This window comes from Apis laboriosa, unplaced genomic scaffold (genome assembly GCF_014066325.1).
Source record: "Apis laboriosa isolate Shangri-la unplaced genomic scaffold, ASM1406632v1 scaffold11_cov152, whole genome shotgun sequence".
In the NCBI taxonomy this organism is placed as follows: Eukaryota; Metazoa; Arthropoda; class Insecta; order Hymenoptera; family Apidae; genus Apis; species Apis laboriosa.
This window is the reverse complement of record NW_025221020.1, coordinates 2,156,626-2,174,531: the sequence shown is the minus strand read 5'-3', so window position 1 is coordinate 2,174,531 and position 17,906 is coordinate 2,156,626. Positions and strand designations below refer to the sequence as shown.

The following is a 17,906-nucleotide window of genomic DNA, read 5'->3' as shown; positions in this document are numbered from 1 at the left end:
TATTAGAGATTATTCACGCGACTCCTCTGAAGGAGTATTTCCGAACGAGATTTCATTATTTTCACATTTGTGGGAAAATCGATAGACGTTGTTAAAAGAAATTCATAATTTGGCAACTCGTAAGAAGAATATCGGTTGAAGGGAAAGATGTTGCTCGATCGGCTCTTTAAAATTCATAGAATTAGATAAGATGGTTAATCAAAACTTTTTAGGTTATAATTTTGCTTTAAGAGCAAGTTGAGTGCATAATAAAAAAAAGTTTTCGTTCTCCCTTTATACTTTATATCCTAAAATCGCCTTTAAAGAAACTGTGATTACTTCCCCTACTAATTACTTTCCTGTTATAACTGTGTGATACAACTATCACTGAAGAGACGTAAAAAATAATTCCACGTGTGAAAAAAACGAATAAACAGTACAGGATAAAATTATACATTCCCCTTTTTCTCGCTCACTCTTACCTATATACATATATTTATATACATATTAAATTTTACCCACTTGTAACTCCCAAGACATTCCCTGTGCATCACGAATTAAATTTAAGTCGTTTTCCGTTCCCCCCATCCCTTTATTTTACGCTCGAACCGTTCGCGGTAATCGCAGAATCGGCTTCTCCTCCCGCTCTGAAAGCGGGCACAACGTTTTTGTTACAGTCTATTTATTTTCCACCACTGTCGGCCAATTGCATTAAAGGGATCGAATATTGAATCTGATGAAATGGAACGGTGCAACATATCAAAAAAAAAGGGTAACGCGCGCCACGTTAAAAATATATGGGGACTGGATCGGCCGAATTTATAAACGTTTCGCCAGAGACTTCGCGTAAGTAGCCGCGTGCGTATACAGCCGATGGTTCGTTCGATTCGACGAATACGAATTTTCGCTCCGCTTCCCGTCGAAACTGTGCGTGTCGTCGTAATCCGATATACCAACACACTTTCCATCTTCCTTATTTCTCTTGTTGCAGCAGAGGGAATGATCCGCGCCGCGAATGGAACTCGATACGCGATGTCACCTCGACGGACAACTCGGAATGGAATCCGTTTGGCTATTCGACCAATCTTTGGACGAAACTCCACTTCGAGGATCGACTCGATCCTTCGTCGATTAATCGTACGAATACGATCTGTTCGAAATCGCGCGTGGAGAAAGAGAGAGAGAGAGAGAGAGAGAGAGAGAGAGAGAGAGAGAGAGAGAGAGAGAGAGACAGGTGATTATTTCGAAGAAGGGAAAATGAAGAAACGGGGCGAAAAGTGACACAAGTAGTTTGGAAAGTAGCGTGACCCAGATCGGTGAGATCGCACCAAGGTGGCTTCGAAACGAGAGAAATATATATATATAGGAGAGAGGGATGGAGATGGAATATATCGGAAACTATTAAGCTTATTGCAACGAGATACCGATCGCCTTCTCCATACTCGAAGCTGCCCAACTCGAAATTATTTCCAGACAATACCTGTGCCAGAGCTGAGCCCCATTCATCGGATCAGCCCTCACGTAGCCCTCGCCTCACCTAGAACAGAGAAACAGCGGCGTTTCTGTTAATTAGTACACGGCGCGCGAGGGGTAATTAAGGAAATGCAATCGAGACGATAGGGAAACGGTGTCGCGTGCTGCGACACCATCCAATTTTTATATAACTCCACGCTTATCTCTTTATTTTCGGCCCTTCGTCCACCCAAAGGGAATTAAACTGACCGACGACGCAATAACGACCAGTACACGCGATTCTCTTTATTTTTCTCCCCTCCTTCGCAACGGGGGGAGGGGGAGAACTCCACGCGCGAAGCTAATATCGAGAAATATCGCGAAAATTCTCTTCTTTATTTTTTCCCCTCTTCTTTCTCGTTTACGCGTATTCTCGATGAATATTTGAAACGTGACCACTAGAGCGCGGCCCCTCCTCCTAGCCTCTCTCCCCTCTCTTCTTCAGCCAGAGAGAAAGAAAGAGAGAAAGGAAACAAAAGTGAAAATAAGCGATGCACAATCGCTGCCTTTAATTACCGCTCATCGAACCTTCATCATCGGTGCCCGAACGTTTCCTCGATGAATTTTTCTTACATTTTTTTTTTACATCGAAGACAAGAATCGATCTTCGAAGAAAGAAGTAACTGTCTCCGATTAACGCTCGTCAAACTTCATGTATTCGTTCGATCAACTGGATCAGGGGAGCTGTTTCGAAACAGCCGGCGGGATATCGAGCGAACTTTACGAACCGGCTTGTATCCCCGGATATACGAATCCAGAGAGCTTGCAGATTCGAATTAATCCCCCCCTGGACCGGATAATTTATTACCATCGATGGGAAAATCGAAATCGAATCTCGAGAACAGGCGAATTCCGTTTTTTTATGAAGAAAGGAGAAACGAATTCGGTCAAAAGTTACAATCGTAGAAAGAAAGGAAACGTAACGCGACGGAGAGGCGAAAGGTTCGCGTGTTTTCGACGGAAAACAGAAATTTTCAATGTCGGGATTGGGACCCCTCTCGTTGCCTCCTATCGTATAAAACAACGAAGTAATAAATTTCCGTGGAAATTAAACGCTCGTCTCCCTGATCTCTGCGCTAAATTCACCACGCGTGTCGACTTATTGTTACGGTTTTAGATCATACTTTCGCGACATTCAAGAGAGGATCATCCGTCACGGAAGCTACGAGCGTCGGATATCAACGCCTCAGTGACAAATATATATAAATATATAACGCGAGAAGGTGTATAAAATTCAAGTGTACATTTGAAAAATAATGGATGAATCTATTAGGTGTGCAAATAAGTTCCTTTCTTTCCACCATCGTAACTTTTGACCGAATTCGAATTACTTTATCGTTCGAAAGACCGTTCCTTCGTTTTTTAAGAAGAGTCTCGATGACCGCTCTGAGAGAGTTTCCAATCCCAACAGATTCGATATGAGAAGCATTCAGATTGAGGCTACCAAAATGGTTCGTTGTCGTCGCTGGAGAGAACGATGTATCTTCGAGAACGAAAAGTGATACCAAAGATTTGAAGTCGGAAATTTTAATTTGGAAGACGAGGATCGTGCACCGAAAGAGTTTGATAATGGCTCGACGAAAATTCGACGCAAGAAGAATTGGCGGAAAGATCGGGCATTGCCAAAGACAAACGGTACCTGATTTGTGTAATAAAATCTTGAATTTGGAAAAAAGGGGGGGAGAGAAAGAATTTATTTAGCACTTAAACACCCAATATTACGTTTTTGGAAAGTCACGCGAAAGTACCTAGCTCCCCAAAGGGGAGAAGTGGAAAGATCGGGTGGAGGATTTTTGTGGGGCGTTGAAACGAGGCCCACGAGGTGAAAATAGCGGCGCAACACCGCGACAGGAAGCGGTGGAACGGCCGAAAACGGTGCTCGGTAATTTCGTGGTGAACAATTCGAGGCAGGGAGAAGTAGTCGAGGGGCGGCGGTGTTGGATGGTCCGCAGCTGTTGTTGAACGTCGCCCACGTGAACCTCTCGTGTTTCATTCAACGCCTCTACGCGCACGTTTACGAACTCCGTCGAATCGGCCATTATGTTTTCTGCGTATACGAAATTAGCGATCTCGATTTACTCTCGATTTCGCGCTTCCTTTCCACCAACCTCGGCCGGAACGAGAAGAGGAAAGAGAAATTCGAACGGCTCCAAATCTCCAAATTATACCGTTTGAACCGCCTTAATAACCGTTTCCTCCATCTGCACGCGTACGTGTACGTACGTGTCGAAGTGTTCAAACGAAGGAGACAAAGGATGGTTAAAAAGAGGAAAAGAGAAGAAGAAGCGAGCTCGAAGCTGTTGTCCGAGGAACAACACTCGAGCAACTATGTACCCACCGTTTCGAGGTGGTAAAGAGAGCGGTATTCAGGGTGTGACGAGCTCGAGGAGAAGACACTCGTCTCGGAAACAACGTTTCGTTCAATCGTTCGTAATCCGAGCTCGCCTCGGACAAAGGCAACGAGTCGAAGAAAAGCGAAGAGGAGGAATAGAGCGCGTTTGAGATCGCGTAAATAAAAGCGGGAATAAATAAAAACGGGAATAAAAATAAAGGCCGAGTGTATGATCGATAAATACGGTGGATAAATGTGTCCCCTGTTTGTTTCGAGTTGTTGTTTGCCTCGAAATTTTTATAAATCTTTATAAAAAGGAGATTCGCTCGTCCTCGTTTCGAAAAGATTTTTATCGGCTCGCGCGCATCCAACTGGGGTTGGACGAACGACGCGGTTTTGTTGGCAGAAATGCGACGCCATCCCATTAGAGGAATTTTTTTTCATAAGTTATCTTTAAGGTTTTGCGGAGGAAACCGAGAGAGAGAGAGAGAGAGGGAGAGAGAGAGAGGGAGAGAGAGAGGAAGAGAGAAGTTTCACGGTTGGGCAAACATTTGTGTCGGCCAATAAAAAACGCAGTGTAACGAGTGTTATTGGACGGACGTAAGGTTTGTTAGCTCGTAGATGGAGAACGTAGCGAGGCAATATCGGCGAAGCAAGATGCTCGAGCGAATTTCGGATCGTAAAGGGCGTAAAATCTACTCGAGATTGCGCGTTAGTCCAAACAACGGGCCGAGATAATAAAAGAAACTATTCGATATCGTTTTGAAAGCGTAACGTATACACGGCCGGGTGTGCGTGTTTATTGATCTCCCGGGGAAAAGTGGCCGGTTAAAATTCAAATTGAGCTCATTTTTTCCCCTCTATGCATCTTCCCGACGTTAATTTCAATCCGTGGATTTAGAATTTCGATGAAACGTTTTAGATTCTCTCGAGGAATTATTAATTATAATATCGTTTTGAAGAGGTATTATCCAAAGGGATGATGCAAGAAAATATTACAATCTCGCATTACTTTGAATTAACTTAAATTGGAGATTAAAAATCCAACCGAGTATCGAAAAAATTCTTCAAACTTTTCAAAACAATTTTCACGTAAATTCGCTACTCTCGTCCACCTCTTAAAACGATTAATCAAACATCTCTTAACTGTAGTGTCTCTCGATAAGAAATAAATTTAAGAATAAATTTCAATCGTCGCGTCGGATGATTGCGCGCAAATAACAGCAACGACTGTCGTATCGACGGGACAATTCTCTTCAAAGGTGATAAGTGTGCACACGTGAAATCAACGAGATCGTTCAATCTTCTGTGTACCCAGACGAGGTTGCTCGAGAAGAAATAGCCGAGCGAACCTGTGTTGTTACTGTTTGCCAAGAATCTCGAGAGAAAACGCGGTAAAGTCGAGGTGTAACGGTCCTAATCTCCTGACTCTCGAGCGCGAAAGGTGACAATCGTAAAAAAAAAAAAGGGACTCGGTCGGCGTCTCAGCGGCGCCACAGCTTTTTTTTTTTCCAAGTTTTTGCGTTCTCGTCGATCGATCGTTGTGTCAGAAATACAATTGGAAGACGACTTGGAAGGCGAATTAATTCGATGATTTAGAAAAAGATTATTTATACATCCTTCGATCCTGATGATTTTTTAATCGTCGAAATCGCCATTTTGAATGGAAAAACTTTGAATGTTGGAAAGATTTTACTTGTACGTTTCACTTGTTTATATTAAATTAGGTTAATAACATTTCAATAAAGAATGACGATTTCGCGACATCGTTCAGTGATGAGTTCGTTAAGAAAATTCAAAGGATGATTTTTAGGATTCTTTTCGAATCGAGAGACTATAATTTTTCGAATTGTCTTCCGTTGAAAGATCGATCGATTGTACGTCATAACGGAATAAATCGAGCAGCGAGGTGTAACGGAAAGGTAAATTTTGCATTTCGACGCGATCGATTCATTTCAGCAGCAATCGAATCGAGGACTGCTGATAATTGCGCAATTGCACGTAACTGTTCAATTAACCCGCGCAAGCGTGACGATTGTCCTACACGCGTCCTGTCGTCAACATTTACGTTCCCGCATCACCGCAAAAAAAAAAAAAATAGATAGATAGGAAGAGAAAATAGAAAGTATAAAGCGTAATAACGAAGAAATTCGTGGCCGATTCGATATTAATGTTGAGCCGACAAATCGAGCGAAACGTTTTATTCGAGACGTACACACGACCCGACCCGATCGAAGCCGAATTAACGCCCCTTTTTTTAACGTCAACGTTCAATTATTTTCTTGCCAGATATAAGAATCGTAATTAAAACGTCTGTCAATACGATTCTTTTAATAAACCTGTTCTAACCTATCTTCCCCTAACCGACCTCTGTCAATCAAGAAGAATATCGGAACGTCCCAAATACCCCTCAAAATACCCTTGTCGTTTTATAGCTCGTATAAAAAAACGAGACGAGAGAGAGAATATTTTCTTTTTTTAATCATGGATGGATGAAAAGGATGGAGGAGACACCCTTAACCCGGGGTATCAATCAGACAGCGCCGCAAGATCCTTCGCCCCCTCGACTTCCAGAGAAATTAGCTTCTCCCCGGCGGATATTAAACGAATGATTACAATGTCGTAGACAAGGAAGACGCGACAGGAGGCCCCCGTGGCAAGGATTATTACCACCGTCGGGTTCCGTCGTGTCACGTCAACAGGATCCGCAATGTGTTCGCACGGATATTAAATTATTATTTTCGAACGAAGCGAGGAGGAGAGATCGCGGGGGACGATAGCGGGTGGATTAAAACGCGCTTACACTTTATTGTATAAGATGAAAGAGGGAGGGGAGGAGAGCTCGAGGGGAACTCTCGCCAACGAAATAATCCGCCCTTTGCTCGCCCCTTAACTTAACTTTGTTTAATTAACGACCGAGATTAGGCCTATCGATCGTCAGGGAGAGGGGAAAATTACTTCACCGCGAATTTTATTTATTTTTTTCGAATTCCACCACCACGTGCTGGTCCACGAGAACGATTATCCCTAATTTTTTGTTCTCGATTTATGCTACATTTCCAATTCCATAATCTTCGATTAATAAGAACGAAGCATTCTTAGGTTTCTTTCTTCTTCAGGAAATTTTATCTTACCTGTAAAACACTCGTCACGTGCGCAAAAATCATCTCGACTTGTTACTTCGCCCGATTGGAAAAGTCGTCGAGCGCGAAAATCCCCCAAAGGGTTTTACATCGATCAAACTAATCGATAATTTTTTTCCTTATCGGAGGAAAATTTACTCACTTACTTATATCTTTATTTCTTCTTAAGAGATTTTATTTTACTTATAAAATACTCGTCACATAAAAATCATCTCGACTTGTTACTTCGTCCGATTGGAAAAGTCGTCGAGCGCGAAAATCCCCCAAAGGATTTTACATCGATCAAACTAATCGATAATTCTTTTATCGGAGGAAAGCGGTGCTCATTTACGTAACATTTCTCGAATAGTTGTCGACACGCTCATCCACGGACGAGGAACGGAATTTTGTGTTCATTGATACGGTAACGAGACAACTGGTTAGTGCACGGGAACGCTCGAATTCCCTGCAAACAAGATTCGTGCGGTTCACGAGGAAACACATTTCCCGCTTCCTCGAATCCGTGGCTTGCTTATTCAACGCTCCGTGGAGGCCTCCCGCCGTGCTCGAAACGCATCCATAAATACATACGGCCACGCACACGTGTACGCGCTTATCCGATCCTCCAGGTATAGCGCGAAATCAGAAAATCCGATGGACGGATTCTCGTTTCCTTCCAGCCTGTTAAGAGGAGGGGGATATGGGAAAATCTTGGGACGAGACAGTGGTCGATGGAAAACAGACGCGCGCGAAGAAATTTGAGGGAAAGGAGAAGAATTTTTCTGGAGATGTTTCGCGCGTTGTTGCCGGTTCGTCAGCGGCTACGTGACTAATGAACGGTTGACGGTTGCGATGCCGGAAATGGGCTTCGTGCGCTCGGGCTGGGAAGAGAAACAGAGTCGGTATAAACCTCGATTCAATCTCAATTTTAGGCTGCCCACTCGCGATTTCAACGAATGAGAGATTAAAGCTTGAGAAATTCCTTGTTCTCGAGAATGATCGAGAAAGTTTTGTGCGTAAATTTTTTCTTTTATATATATATATAAAGTGAGCGATCCCTTTTAACGAGAGGTCGTTAAAATATCGACAGAGAAGTGTAAATATGTTAGAAATTTTAGAGAATTTTCTTTCGTCGTATCTCACTTTTACACGTGTTAAAGAGGATTGTTTCGACTCGAAACGAGACCCATTCCATTTCGGAATGGAAACTTACTTTACGGTAGTTTCGTGTTTCGAAATTACTATTTACCATCTTTCTATCCAACTATCTCGACTGTTGGAGATATTTGTATCAATTTCGGAATCAAAATTATCGCTACGATTAAGTAAACACTATATCCGAGTCTCGTGTCTTTAATCTTCGTGCATTCATTCGTCACCTAGCCTGATCTCCATGACGAAATCCAAAGTTTATACATCATTCGATCCCTTTTTTCGCAAAGAGATAACTTTAACTCAAACTGTTTCGATCGAAACAAAAACGTGTATCTATTTAAACGTGTATTATCATTGAACTTCTTCTTTTCAAATACCTTTAAAGATCCATCGTGTCGCACAAAGTGAAAGGAACGAAACAAAATTTTCCAATATTAATTCGAAAGATCGAAAGAATATTCGAAAGAAAATGATTCTTCTTCTGATTATGGAAATACCTATACTCGAGATCCACCAATATATCTATATTCGTTTCACGCGGATCTAACCGAATTTAAGGAAATTGCGCGAATCTCGATACGATAAAGTCTCAACCGAAATCGATCACGAGAAGAACCTTGACCCTCCAAAAAATTCGAGAAACCCGAATTTGTTTTTAAACCGACCTCATCTTTTCCCGGAGATCGGTGGGCCGTGTTTCCGGTGGGGAAGAGGGTCGGTTTAAATTTCGAGCGTTCACCGATTCTCGTTGAAATCATCGATCGTCGAACTGCGGATCCGGGTCCGTCCGAAACGCGTGATCGATTGAAAGAGTAATCGCGGTTGTCCGGTTGGACTGATTCCAGAGCAACAAGTTTTGTTGCGTGCCATGAAATCGTTCTTGATGAAGATGAGATCCAAAAAAAAAAAAGAAAAAAAAAAAAAAAAAAAAAGAAATCGTCGAACCGTCCGATAATTAACATAGCACGCTTAATCGAAATTTCGTTTAAATTCTCGTCGGATTATACGTTTCCAGCGTAAAATCACCTTTTCACCCGAGCGAGTCGAAAATTCCGTTCGAACTACCAAGCGTTAATCCTCGTCGTTCGACAATCAAAGTTTTCGATTTATTCAATTTCGAATTTTAATCTGTAACGTTTTAAGCTTGCGATTAATACGATTAAAACGGTGGTAAGCGTGGAAATAACGCTTGATCCGACGATGGATTTGACCCTTTGCGCCCGAGAGGCGAGTCTCAGTCGTCGTCGCACGGTGAATCAGAGGATCTAACCGGACAAAATTATTTTTTTTCCGATCTCGAGCTTGTATGGAGATTTAATTTTCAGAAAGCAATGTTGCTTTTTTTATTACAATTTATTATTTCGTTAAAAATGTATGTAACGTAAAAATATAACTTTAATTAGTATAGTAGAATAAAAAAATACAATCGATATATAAAAAATATACAAATATACAGAAAAATAAAACACATAATATAAAATAAAATGGGAAAAGTGTTAATAAATAAAAATGAAAGGAACAAAACAAAATTATAATTTTTTTAAATATAATAGTCTATAATATTAAATATGTGCTAGTTTTATTTACTATTTGAATCCGATGGTTTGCGTAAGAAGGACGAAATACATAAATTGAACAATACACAAATTGACAAGAAAGATGATCCAATCTTCTATTGAAAAATTCTATTGAAAATAAATTTTGTCCATTTAATATTCATTGTTCGAACCACTGTGCGGCAACTTAGATTCCTTTATTTCTTTATCACGTACATAAAATCATTTTACGTTACCTGTAAAACCAACTCGTCGAGTATGCTCAAAAGTCATGTCGAGTTGTCAGACATTCACCAGTTCGACTGAAAAAAATCGTCGAGCGGGAAAAATCTTTTGAAGGATGGACAGGACAGGGTAATAATGTTCGAGTATTTGGGGATATTCGGGATAATACGGTCATGGATTGACCGATAAATCGTTGATTCGGGGGGAGAAGTTGTAGACGAAGGCCGCGAGATGAGTAATTGGACGGAAATGGAGGTTTAAAGTCGGGCGAGGGTGAGCCGCGGACCGGTTTAATGTTCCCCACAAATCCTGATTCTCATTTACAGAATCGATATCGCGGCTAATGCGCCGGGACACCCATTTATCTCTGATTATTAGATAAGTGAGACACGCGTCGCGTACGCTTTGCGCCTACCAAAGGGCCCTTGTAATTGTAGCGGACATAATACATATTGAAAATAGGATCTATCTTTAGACTCGTCGATAGATCATCGTAGTTTTGGCGCGATGAATGCAGATTTCGATCCAACGGAGTACTCCGTTTCCTCGTTTCGAGCAAGGTGTTTAAACAAATGAAATTGAAACAAAAATTTTTTTCAACCAGAATTATCTCGAATTTACATCACCAAGCAAAGTCTTCGTCCTTTTCCAACGTAATAAACATTATTATATAAACGTTATTATATTTTGATGATATTTTGAACTAGAAATTCCTTAAAAGGGGGAGAAAATCCTTTGCTATTGGTTATATTGACTCTGCATCCGCCTCGCCATTGTCGATGAACTCTGTGCTAGAATTCCAACTGGTAGAATGAATCGAGTACGTAATCACTGGAGTAATATCAGTGGTAATGTTAAAAAATATCGCGAAATATTCCCTGCTTATTTTCCCTGGTTCCATCAGAAAAATTCCGCATCAATCGTAATCACCTAAATGTCGCTCACTTTTTATCCATAATCCCGCCTCTCTCTCTCTCTCTCTCTGCCCCTTCCCCCTCATTTTTTTATTATTCATCTCCCAGTAATTTGGGAAGCACGCGACCACCAGCGATTCACCAGAGGCCGTTGAAGAAAGACGTCGATGAAAATTTCTCCCCCTTTTGCAATTTCGCGGCAACGCGCGTGACGAGAATTAAACAACACTCACCACGCGACGAACGTATAAAACGAATTGGACGATAATAGTTTCTCATTTTTCGTGGTGGTTTCGCGCCGCCCACCCATTTCCTTTTTTTCCACCCATCGATCCGAACACATTTTTTTTCCAAAAAAAGAAAGGAAAGAAAAACGACGAAATCGCGAAAACTCGATTCGAGTTTTTAAACGCGCCGATTGATCGTCGATTTGACGAAAAAAAAAAAAAAATTATGGGAGAATCGAGGGCGAAGAGAAGAAGTTTTCACAAAGATTCGAGGACGATTCCTTTGAGGGATTCCAGTGGGTGACGCGAGTGGAGTATCGCGCGAACGACGAAGCCAGTTGAAGGACAGGGGCGAGGAAGGGGAGGGCGAGGAAGTGTCGTGAATGGCTGGAGGAATCAATGAGGATGGCGTCGCTCTGGGGCGTCGACGTTTCAGCCTAGCGCCGCGACGCCGACTCTCCTCCGCGAGAGAGATCCTTCCTCGAACATTCCGAGGCTGTGCGAGACACGAGACTCGAAAAGGGAATTCGATCGATCACCTTATCTTTCCCGTTGTAACGCGAGGTTACAATTCGTTCCAATTCGTGTTATTTCTCGATCGTTCGAGAATAAATTTGCTCCCCCCAACGAAATCTTAACGGTTCGTTAATCGGCCAAGTTAAGGGGATACGATTTAACGAACGATGGAAATACGGAAAGGATTCGCGGATGTTGTTCCGTTGGTCGTTGAAACTTTAACTCGCCCTCCAAGTCAAGTTTATATAACCCTCAAACACGTGGCTATACGCTGGCTCCCTCGAACAAAGGAAAGTTTGCCAAGTTTATTTACAATCCACCGCAATTTTGCGTTTTCTCGAACACGTCCAATTCGCCGTCCCCATTTTCGCCTATCGTGGATAATATATACATCGAGTATATACGTGTATATACAGTGGAATACCACAGCAACTGGTTCTTCGAACTTGCAAATCGGCGGCATCGGTCTTAAATATGGATTAAGGGAGAGGAATTGACGGGGCGAATTCGCGCGACGCGGTTAACAGAATCAAATCGACTCGAGTCGTGCCCCCCCCCCCCCTCTCAGGGCTTGCTCCACTCGCGTAATTACATCCTCCAGTCGCTTTAATAGATTCCATTCCAAAGTTTCGCATCGTTGTTGACGCGTTCGAAAACGGAGAGGCATGATTTATAAACAGCGTGACATCACACCACTTGGAATAGATTTCTAATCACGAGCGTAATTTCGTCGAAAATTATTATATTTTATATATATATATATATCTGGTTGAAGTCGAGAATTTATGTTGATCCGATATATTAATTCTTGAGAACAAGTGAAAAGAAATAAGAAGAAAGAGATATAAAAATTTTTCCATCGAGTGAAATTTTCGATCGAATTTATCGAGGTTATTCCAATCGCGTGAAATAAGCAGAAAGTATGATACAAATTTTTGAGAGACATAAAGATTGGAACTAATTTTTAACGGAAAATTAATCCTACATTTTCTTTCCACATATAGAATAACTTTTTATCGATAGTTGTTCACTCGAAATCTAATCGAAAATTGTCCAATTTCACTCGAGAACTTTTCAAACTTAATTTTCCCTCTCGATTTTAAAAAATATTTTATCCCTTGTCTCTTCGCGAGGAATCTTCTCCCAACCGCTTCGCCCTTCTCGAACGCTAAATTCAACAACAATATCTCGATAATCCATCGCGGAATAAAATTTGCGAATTTTTCAGCATCGAGTCGAACGAAATTAATTTCCCCGTTAAAATAATTAGCCATCGTGTCTGCGTGGTCGGACAAGGTGTTGAGCACGATGGAATCGAGTCAAGTTCGGTCCCATCGGTAAAATTACCACGGTTTCCCCGCCCATTAGCGATTTCGCGTCACGAATCGAGCGCTTATTTTTATTATTCCCGAACCAACGAGTTTACATTTCCGCGTTCGGAGACGAGAGCTGCCCTTCGCCTCGATTACGTAGAAATTGCACGCATGCAAATGGCGACGCGAGAAGCGCACGTGCGAGCACCGTGACATTGAACGTATAAGCTTGTATCCTAGCTCTCTCGATACATCGGATACAAACGCTACATGCACTGTGTCCGTGTAGTACACGCGCGTCGTGCACACTGACGCACACAAAGGCGCGCACTTACCACGAGCATCCATTACGAACGTATTCAACCGAAAATTGTTTCGCCCTAATCGTCATCTCTCTGGATCCCCCCCTCCCTCTCTCTATCTCTCTAGGTGGAACGTGCCACTGCTAATTTCTGACAGGTTGCGGTGGTGGCGTGCATGGAAGAAGATATATCCGAATGTAGCTTCGGCGTTTAATTCGCCGGGCCAGAAATCGTTGAATTCGTTTGCCGGAAACGAGATTTTGGCCAATAACTGCTCGGATCGAGTATCGTAAACTTTCTTCGAATACTCTTCTCGAGAAAAGAGAGGCGATGAAAAAAGTTGGGGAAAGAAATGTGACTCGTATCGAAAAAGGATTCTACAGAATTGCACGGAAAGGGGGAGGAGAGGGAAAGGAAAATACGATTTACGCGAAACACGTTGGTGAATTCGTTGCCAATCGAAAAGTTTCGAACACGTGTCCCTTATAATTTTAGTTATGTAGTTATAGGTTTTTGTGTGTCTGTCTTATCGTTTTCTCTATTGCATTGGGATAAGATCGAAAGGGGTGTTAAATTGTGTCCCGCAGTTTTTAACCTACGCGTTAATAAACGATATCTTCCCTCCTGGCTTTCGCTCCACCTTCACTTAATCAATTACAATAACTAGTTTCTCTCCCTGTCCTATGAGCATCTATCTTTATTGCACATTTATTATTCGAACGAAATATCTCTCGATCTTTCTCCCGAACAATAAAATTTTTCGTAATCACGAGTGCGATATCTGTGAACAGGGATTCGATATCTTCGAATCCAAAGATAGAAAAAAAGAGAAGAGTATTCCGTTTATATTTATATTTCGTTTCGTTTCACGATTCTCGTTGTCATAATCAATTGCGTAATGCCAAAAAAATCGAACTCTTGTCTCCACTTATTAGACCCGATACGAAAATTCCAAATCCCGCGATAATTAATTCGAAAATTCTTCCACTGGAGAGGGAAAGGGGAGGTAAATGCCAACGTTGTTTTGTCACGACGACAATTATTTATAGCTATCAAAATATTCCGATGGAAAGCCGTTGGTGTGTTCGATGGCAGGCAGAAAACGGTAGCCTCGGATGACCCAAATAATTGAGTGCTCCGATAACCCCGATTCGACCGATGAACAAGAATGAGAATAGGATAACAAGAGTCTGGGATAAGGTTGGATAAGGCGAAAATAAAAAAGAAAGGTGTTACGGTTAAAAGTTGTTTCCAGTTGTTGTTCCTCCCTTCTACCTCTCTTTCTCTCTCTCTCTCTCTCTCTCGAGATGTTTCAACGAAAAAGTTTTGGAGCAAGGAGCGTTGAAAAAGGAAATCTAGAGTTGTTCGTTTCGAGTAAAAAATATATATATATATATGTATATATCCAATGATAAAATTATAACAATCAGATCTTTAAAAAATCACAAATTTAAAATTAAAATTTTTAATACATCGATTAACCGCGATTTTACTTCTGGTGGATTCTTTCCCGGAGAAGAGAATTTGAAAGCGAGGGTAGAAACAACGGATTCACTGAGGTTGGACGGGATTAAACGATGCAGAAATCGTGGTCAAAGGAAACGAGTTTCGCAAATGCTCCATCCTTCACCAAGATATAGAGGGACGCAACACGGGCAGACGTCCTGGGGAAATGGCGGTAAATTCGTGTAAACATGTCGTAGTCGATCGGCAAGCGAGGGCAAGATTGAAGTTTGTGTATATATAAATCGGCAGGCGCTCGCGCGAATAAAATGTCAAAAGTCCGTACTTACGTCGTAATGCTTCAAACAAACTAAAATTGGAAGAATCGAGAATCGTGAAAACATCGAAGTTTTCAATAAACTGTTCCTTCGTTATCGATACCTGTCAAATAAATGACTCGAACAACTCGAAGAATTTTCTTTTCCACGAATTAACTCTAATTCCACTCGAATCGAAATAAATTAGAGGGAAAAAAGAAGAAATTCTCGCGAAACAGATTGTCTTCAAAATTTGATTTCAAAAAAAAAAAAAAAAGAAAAAGAAAGAAAGAAAATATGCGTTAAAATCCGATTGTAAAAGGATATTTCGTATTATTTCACGTAATAGACCATTTTTTTTCGATTATCAGTTTTCGACAATTTCTCTAAATTCGATAAATCCATTTTCCAACCTATCCACTCTCTACTTCTCGAGGAAACTTTCAATCTCGAATTTCTTCTCTTGGCAACGCTTCGAATTCGAGTAGAGACATAGAACCCTCTTAGAGTCAATTGGAAAGAACCGATAGAAGAGATGGATAAGATTAATTAACGCGATTCAGGCTCGCTCAGAGAGAAACAAACGAGGCGCATCCTTGATTTGTTCGCATCGAACAAGTTTGCATGGAACAATGACATTTGTTATCAAGATGAATTTATTCACGGCGTGGTTTATCGGACAATGGACGAGAGATCCGTCCACGAGATTAAGAGATGAAAAATGGCAATAACCGGATCTAAGCTTAGCAACCAGAGTGCTAAAGTGGAAACGAATTCGATTCGTTTGCTTGAAATTAGATTATCGTATCGGTAATTTGTCAAATAAAACGTGCAAAAAACGTTCGACGATTTACGATCAAATTTCTACGAGATCGAAACGAGATCGAAACATCGAAAACGGAAACGATGAAGAAAATATATCCTGTTCAAAGTTACTTCGTAATTGAATTTGAATCAACTTCTTTCTTTCGAATCGCGAACGGATGAATCCTCGTGGATTACGTAACAATTTGCCACATGGCGCAATACCGTGCTCACATTTCTTTCTCTTGGCAGAAAGTGGAGAGGGGGAGAGAGAGAGAGAGAGAGAGAAAACGAGCGGAAACAGTCGAATATAATTCATGTCGACATCCTAGTATTATGTAAACAAGCATTTTTGTAATCACTGCTCTACGTTGATCGTTGCATCGATCCTCTGGCTCCGTGCACGCGCCGTTTGCGTTGCCTCGTGTACGGAAGACAATACGCAAGGGATGAAAAGTTGGAAACGAGAGGGACGAAGCAAGATTTCGCTCGTGATTTAAAATTATTAAAGAGAAGAATCGCGTTCGAATCGAGAAGACACGCTAATAAAATAGTTTTGTCAATCTCCCGTTTTTGACAAATGAGAAAAAAGAAACGAACGGAGGAAAGGAAGGAGGAAATCTTTTTCGAAAAAAAAAAAAGAAATCAATCCCTTTCTCTGCTCTACAGAATCCATTTTTCAATTCCTTTCGAATCTCGCGCCAATGTGTCAGGATAACTCTTTAATTTTTCAATTTTAAATTTTTCATAAATAAAATTCAACTCAACCTCTTCCCTATTTTACGGTTCATTTTTCAATTTCCCTTTTAAATTTCTTCTCGCGATAAAACATAGCAACAATTGTTCTACTCGCTCTTCAATTTTTCAATTTTTAATTTTTTAATAAAAACAAAATTTCCTTTCTCTAGAAAACGATTCATTCGATTCGACTCTTTTGAATTTCGTCAATTTGAGGATAACTGTTCATTGAGTTTAATGCCCTTTTTCATTCTTTTCGAATTTCCTCTCGCGACAATGTAACCGTTCACCTCCTCTTCATCTTTACAATTTTTAATTTTTCAAGACAAAGTTTATCCCTCCTTTCTACTCCACGATTCATCTCTCAATTCTTTTGAATTTCACCTCGACATAACGATAACGATATTCCCAGAGTATTTTAATCCCGTATTTACTGCCCTGCGAAACAATTCATATTTCAACCCTTTTGAATTTCTTCCCGCGACAATGTAACCGTTCACTTCCTCTTCAACTTTGCAATTTTTAATTTTTCAAGATAAAGTTTATCCCTTCGTTCTACACGTCTCTCAATTCTCTTGAATTTCATCTCATACAATAACGATAACTCTTCGCAGAGCATTGTAATTCCGTATTTACTGCGAAACAATTCATTTTTCAATCCTCCTCTCTCTCTCAATTGTTTAATCGGGATTACTGTTAAGTAAAATTTTATTTCGAATACACGAGCATCGAGGAGAAGAAACATTCAGAGACCTTTGTTGAGTTAAGAATGAGAGCCACTCGAGAAGATTTCTCCGGTTCAATGCCAGCGTTCTCCAGCTGTCTGAAGAATTATCGGTTGGTTATGCAAAAATTAATTGTCGTTAACGGTTTATTATTCATGAAATCATCGAATGTCCCGTTTAGAGCATTGAATGAAGACTCGAGTGTCTCTCTCGTACGCTCTCTCTCTCTCTCTCTCTCTCTCTCTCTCTCTCTCTCTCTCTCTCTCTCTCTCTCTCTCTCTCTCTCTTCCCCCCTCGTTTCTCTTTCGTGGCCACTTTCGAGCTGGAACTTTTCAAGAAAGAAAGCACTTTACATCTCTGCGCTGAAATCCACTTCACAAAGACTTCCCCTCTAAGTGATATTTTTTTTTCTTCCCGATATATCGGTTAACGAACTTTCTTGGCGAAAAAAAAAAAAAAAAAAAAAAAAAAGAACGAGCGCAAATTTAATTTTCTTCGAACGATATAAAAACTTTGATAAACAATCGCACGAATTCGAAACGAGCAATGGCTCGGATTTTTTCTAATCGGTGCGTCGTAAGGGTGTAGTAATAAATCACACACAAGTGGAAATATCTCTTCGTATATACAAATGAAATAATGATAAGAATAAAGTGCAAAAATAATTTATCCTCGATGAATCGGATTGCACGAGATATTCGATTTGTGATTTATTAGAGCGATTAA

At 40.8% G+C, this 17,906-nt stretch overlaps 1 protein-coding gene across 6 annotated transcripts in view; it reads right to left on the bottom strand.

The window, feature by feature from the left end:
- LOC122718514 (transient receptor potential-gamma protein-like) overlaps positions 1–17,906 on the bottom strand; it is an 80,479-nt gene that overhangs the window by 58,844 nt on the left and 3,729 nt on the right. The window contains exon 2 of one of the 6 annotated variants that reach the window (XM_043943613.1): positions 1,460–1,516. The exons of the other annotated variants lie outside the window; for them this stretch is intronic. The gene's annotated coding sequence lies outside the window, so the exon portion shown is untranslated. The remainder of the gene's footprint in view (positions 1–1,459; positions 1,517–17,906) is intronic. 6 annotated transcript variants of the gene reach the window in all.